Source organism: Camellia sinensis, chromosome 1 (assembly GCF_055761805.1).
Source record: "Camellia sinensis isolate YWXY chromosome 1, ASM5576180v1, whole genome shotgun sequence".
Classification (NCBI taxonomy): Eukaryota; Viridiplantae; Streptophyta; class Magnoliopsida; order Ericales; family Theaceae; genus Camellia; species Camellia sinensis.
Window position 1 is genome coordinate 238724143 of NC_138961.1, and position 6378 is coordinate 238730520.

At 35.1% G+C, this 6378-nt stretch overlaps 1 pseudogene across 1 annotated transcript; it reads left to right on the forward strand.

The window, feature by feature from the left end:
- The first annotated feature begins 3022 nt into the window (after nucleotides 1-3022).
- LOC145822863 (AP2-like ethylene-responsive transcription factor ANT) lies at nucleotides 3023-6100 on the forward strand (annotated as a pseudogene). The gene is made up of 9 exons (XR_014364703.1): nucleotides 3023-3175; nucleotides 3929-4011; nucleotides 4177-4185; nucleotides 4276-4364; nucleotides 4449-4522; nucleotides 4610-4660; nucleotides 4815-4891; nucleotides 5116-5201; nucleotides 5859-6100. The product of XR_014364703.1 is annotated as an AP2-like ethylene-responsive transcription factor ANT (transcript).
- The last annotated feature ends 278 nt before the right edge of the window (nucleotides 6101-6378 follow it).

Here is a 6378-nt window from a genome sequence, read left to right on the forward strand (position 1 = left end):
CAGGGATACAATCTTTTAAGAGACGAGGGAAAACAAATAAAAAAATAAATGGAAATTCTAAAAGGAATAATTTGATGATGCAAAATGCTACCACTACACGATACACGAGTAAAACACCCACTGTTATTTGGGAGACATGGTTGGACACCATGACAGTTATAACTGCTTTCCTAGTAACTGGAAGAAGTCTGAAAGACTCAAAACAGGTCATTGTGGGAAAGTAGGATACTGTGTGGACCTTTTTGTTCAGAAGGAGATTTCACATGTATCATAAAAGGACTTAGTTTTTCAGTTGGGCTACCTAATTGTTTGGCGTATTACCAAAAGGAGTGCTAGTGTGAAGTCCTTGTGGAAAATTACTTGTAGACAGATGGCGTGAAGTACTAGATATTGCTTCTATCAGTCTTCTTTACACTTTTTCCCCCTGATCTATCACTGAATATTACTTTACCCCCATAACTTTAAAACCATACATTTGGATCCCTCAACTATAAAAATTGCTTCACTTCCACCCTTCCAAAAGAAGGGTATTTGTACCATTTTTCATAGTTAATGGTTCTCAATGTACAGTATTGAAGTTGATGTGGTAAAGCAATATTCATTGATAGTTGAGGGGAGATAAAAGTGTAATTAACCCTTTGTCTGCAGGACTGGTGGCTTTCTCCTTCTAGACTTCTTATCCAATAACTCTTTCTTTTTTTCTTTTTTTTCTTTTTTGAAAAAAATTGTTTACTTAATTAAGAGTGAAGTTAGAAATTTAGTAAATTGAATAACAATGAGAGAGACACCAGGATCAGTTCCGGTTGGTGTTGGATATAACATTTCTCATATTTGGTAATACAACTGACTGGTAGAATTGCATCATTTGAAGTTAAAATTAGTTGCCAGATGCTGAAGTTTACATTTCTCATATTTAGCCATGTAAAACTTCAATTGACAGGGAACTTTTACATAGCTAAATAGCATAATTTGATTCGTCAATTGAAGTTAAAATGAGTTGCCAGATGTTGAAGTTTACTACGTCGGTTTACAATGCTCTTTCATAATTCACACATAAATTGTATGGGTGTATTAGAAGCTTGAATAATATTTTTGCCTTGAACATCCAACAATGCACTAAAATATTAATTTTGCTAATTGTGAAGCAAATTGAAATGAGAATTGTAAGATTTGACACAAAATATAAAAATGATATTAAACAATCGGATATATGAAAAATTAAAATAAATGGATTTTGGTAATTTTGGAGCTTTGTGATTTAAAGTTGCCAGATGTTGAAAGCAATTGGTGCTTTGTAATATAACTCTGGTATAACGGCGTAATATCCATGGCAAATGGAGGAGCAGACACCAATGGATCACAATTCTTCATTACTACTGTGACAACTAGCTGGTAATTAACTATGTACTCCTCTCTATAGGAACTTTTCCAGCATTTACTAGAGAAATACACATCCTGCATAGAGGTAGCACTGTTTTGGTGGCCTGCCTAAGCTAGCCCACATTTTTAAGGGCTTTGAATTGATAATTAGGCTTATTGGGCCAGGCTCGCCTAAACTTTTTAAATGCTAGTCTCAATTCATCTGAATTGGTCAACTCTATATAACTTACAATTAGTCAGATTTGTGTTGTATGTTTAAGTGTTGTGCTCACAATTGGTATGTTTTCATTGTCTCTGCTCGTTTAAAGCCTCTTTTCTCATGAATTTTGGGTTTTGTATGTTGAAAAATGTTAGTCTGAAAGTTTGGGTTTGTCTGTATGTTTTACTGTAATCATGTAGTGTAGAGGACAGGAAACTAGGAATTACCAAGAACTTCGTGTAACACTTTTTGTGGACTTGTAAAAGGAGAATAAAAAATGTGAAATAAGTTTTTGGATGCCATTATCATATTTGTGCATTTTTTGTATCATCAAAAACCAGAAGACCAGTTAGGAGATGCAGTCACCAGAACAGCAAAACAATATTCACAACAAACCGACAAAATTTGGCACATGGTGAAGGTATAGGTATGGTGGTTGCAAATGAAAACCACACCCCAAAATAACATTCAAATTAACTTTCTAGTTTTGTTAATCACTCTGTTTTTAATTGTTTTAGAGGGAATCTCTGAGTTCGATGGAAAATGATAGAATATATTGTTATTGAAATAATGACATTTAAAGTTTTTTGAGGAAAACAATGAAATTGTTTCAAGTGTATTTATTTTATTTTATTTCAAGGACTCTACTGCAGAGCTCTTCATGGGCATCTTCTTACTGTCTGCCTTTGTTGTAATTAGTAATATAGAATTCAACTGTTGACTCGCTGGAATTGGTTTCAATGTTTTTGGTTTTTGGTTTCTTCTTTTGCTTTTAAAGTTATGATTTTGGGGGATATGGTTAGACTTCTCAAGACAGTTTTTGGGTTAGGATTTTTTTTATTTTATTTTTTATGTTGTTATTAAATTTCATCACCTTTGGATACTTCGACCATTTTAATTATTTTCTTGTGTACCAGACTTCAATATAGTAATAATATCCTTCTGAGGTGGTCCACTTATCCTGATGAGCTGAGCTGACCCTTTTTCTTCTCTCTTTTGTGTTGTTGAATAGCTTTGACAATTTTATGCAACTTGTGATTGGTACATTATGAACACCCATGAGCTGAGTTGAGCTAACCTGGAGCTGAGCTGCACCTTTGGACTCTATGCTGGCTTCTTTTCTTTTTGGTAACAGGTGATTGGATATTGAAGACAATGCCATGATGCAAATCGCACCATTAATTGCTTGTTTATCAGGGATTGTTGAGACCATGGCTTATGATTGTGTTTTATTTATTTTTTAATTTTTTAATAATTAAAAAAAAATCAATTCATTATGTAGTTACTATATATGCATTTTGCACCTGAACATTAAATTTTTGTACATGAGTATTTGAATGTCTGACATGTGCATGGAAATGGTATCTTTGTCCCTTCAAGACTAATTGATGAGCTGGATTTACTATGCATTTAGAGGCCCTGAGGTGTACCAAACACTGTTACTGGTTCACAGCAGATCTCACCCACTGTTACTGAGTGTGTAGCCATGGAGGGAAAGAAAAGAGGGTCTGAGAAGCTTGATCAGAAGCAGGTTGTCCATAGGAAGTCCATTGATACATTTGGACAGAGGACTTCACAGTATAGAGGTGTCACAAGGTTAGTTCTTTAATCTCCTTCCATCTCTTTTCTGTAATATGCTAGATGTTCTTTGTTATTGCATCTGTCTATCTTTTTATTTTATTATACAAAATGCATACCTTTCTTCCTACATCACATCACTCATTATCCTGTTAGGAATTAGTCACACCTAACCAGGATTGGCTCACAGAAAAACAGAAAAGAATAAATGCATAAGAATTATAAATCACATGCATATACAAAAATACAAGATTTACATAAATTACCCAAAAACGATCCACAAATTCATGATCGCTGCAGTTGCACTGAATAAAAAAGATTACACAAAATATATAGAGATAGGTGCCCCTCGCAACCACATGCATATAATTAGAGCAATGTATCACAAATGCATAAATACCAAAAATACCCTTACTCCAAATTCAGTATCAAATGGCTCCCTATCTAGTACTTCCCCAAAAGCAATATATTGCTTCATGATCTTGCTGTGTTTGCATTTTTTCAATTTCTCTCTCATTCATTCTTGTGAGTTAAGGGTGGCTTGGCCTAACGATAAGTTTGCTGTTGACATCTCTGGTGGTACGTGTTCAAGTCACTGCAACAACCTCTCCAAAAAACGGGATAAGACTTTGTACATCTTATTCTCTTCAAACCCTGCATTAACGGGAATCTAGTGTACTGGATCACCCTTTATTTATTTTTATAAGTCGTGTTTCCCTTGTTTTCATGTTTAGTACTTTGATTTTCTCTCTGTGGATTATCATCCATCAGGCATAGATGGACTGGTAGATATGAAGCCCATCTATGGGACAACAGTTGTAAGAAAGAGGGACAAAGCAGGAAAGGAAGGCAAGGTTAGTGAAGGAAACATATAATCCATCCACATTGCCTCCTTAAGATTTTTACTTTGCCAGGCCCTGCATTGTTGGCCATCTTTTGTTGTTCAAGTGACTAATATACTATTCTTTCCTCATTTCTCATGTTCTTCATTGCTGGGTGATACCAATAATGACTATCAGTTTATCTGGGTAAGTCTTGTTATTGACAATGATTGAGTAATAAGCATGTTCTTTCCTTCAATTCTCATAGCATCATCATTGCCAAATACTAATTTTCAGGGGGTTATGATATGGAAGCAAAGGCTGCAAGAGCTTATGATTTAGCTGCACTCAAGTATTGGGGCCCTTCGACCCATATCAATTTTCCGGTGGTTCTCTGACCCTCTCATCAGCTTATTTCATCTAACAATTGTTTTGTAACTGACATGGGACTCTGTATATTGATGATTTAGCTGGAAAACTATCAACAAGAACTTGAACATATGAAGAACATGACCAGACAAGAATATGTTGCTCACTTAAGAAGGTATAGTCTATCCCCTTGTATATTAGACAACAATGTTTGTTTTCTTTGTTTGATGTGTTTTTATCTCTAATATATTGATCTTTGCAGAAAAAGCAGTGGCTTCTCAAGGGGTGCTTCAATGTACAGAGGAGTCACAAGGTCTTACTATTTTTTGCACATACATCTGTTAATCTATAATTTTTGTTGGCACACTTCCTTTAATTATAAGTAGAAGTATATTTGATGTACATCTCGTCGTTCCCAGACCCTGCCCTTCTTTATGGGTCTCTAATTCTGATGTAATCTTCAACAGACATCATCAACATGGACGCTGGCAAGCTCGGATAGGCAGAGTTGCAGGAAACAAGGACCTTTATCTAGGGACATTCAGTGAGTTCCTTTGCATCTTCTCAATTTATTTGGGCAAAAACTTTTTCCCGTAGACATCTAATTGCTAAAAAATCTTCTCATTTCAAATTCTGCCAAGACATTAGTGGTTTTGCTACATAATTTGCTAAAAAAATGCAACTATTTAAATGCAATCCGTGGCTTTCTGTTCTTGTACTGGTTTTGATTTCATTTCGATCTGGTTCTGATTTAACTGCAATTTTCAGGCACCCAAGAGGAAGCTGCTCAGCCTATGACATAGCAGTAATAAAATTTCACGGGGTTAGTGTTGTCACTAACTTTGACTTAATGGGTATTGTGTATTCATTTTGTATTTTGTAGTTTCTGTCAATGAAGTTAGCTTCTGTGAATCCAAGGTTGGAATTTAACATGGATAGTCTCTTGTCAAAAGATGTGTGTATAGAAACTTGTAAAATCAATTTCTTTTATCTATTGTGATGTTTTTTTCTAAAATTGGTTGTAAATTCCGGGTATTTCAGCCTAATGGCTCTTTCCCTCATCAAACATACCCATTAAATTGGTCAAGAACCCAAACCACAATACAGGATTTCAATCATCCCACATGAAAATTGAACTGTGGTCACCATTGATTTGTCCTCAACTCAAGGCCCAGAGGCTGCTGTATATTAATGGATTTTTTTTTACGAGAAATATTAAAAGAAAAATCTTGATGCTTACCTAAAATATAGTAGAATCACAAGTTGCTTCATTCACCAACTAAATTTGATTTGTTGGATGAAGAACTGTGTTGAATCAAGAAGGGTTGACTTTTGTTAAATCTATTTTCTATAACAGCTTTAGATATGTTACATATGATCTCTATAATTGAAATTGGTTTGATCTGTTTTTGCAAGAATAGTATGTATCCTGAGCAGTTGACTCGTCTCAGTTGTGAACTACAACTCTTTATGAGTTCAAGAAGAGCATACAGTCTCTAATGTTTTTGTAGTGGAAGTGGATAGAACCATAGATAGACTTGTGGATAGAACCATAGATAGACCTGTGGATAGAACCATAGATAGACCTGTAGACACCAATGCTTGCTTAAAGATGGGTTTTAAGCCACTGGTTTGGTATTGTCAGCCAGTGGCAAATGGACACTTTGGTTGTTTTCATCTACAATTTGGTTCTTGTGGGCCTGTGCTTATATCGAATATGGCTGACTACGAAAAATTTATCGCTATTTTTTAGTTTTTTTTATAGGTATTTCTTTAGTTCAATAACATAAAATTAGAACAATTTTAAAAAAAAAGAAAGGGGCTATCACGGCGTTTCTAAAAACGTCGCTAAATAGCATACCAACAGTTGGAGTTTTGAAAAACAGATACGGCGGCGTTTTTAAAACGTCGCTAAATAGAACGGTGATGTCATGTTACCGTTAGGGGAACTTTTAGCGGCGTTTTTCTAAAACGCCGCCTATAGTAATATAGCGACGTTTCTAAAGCGCCATAGAGTTATAGCGACGGCCG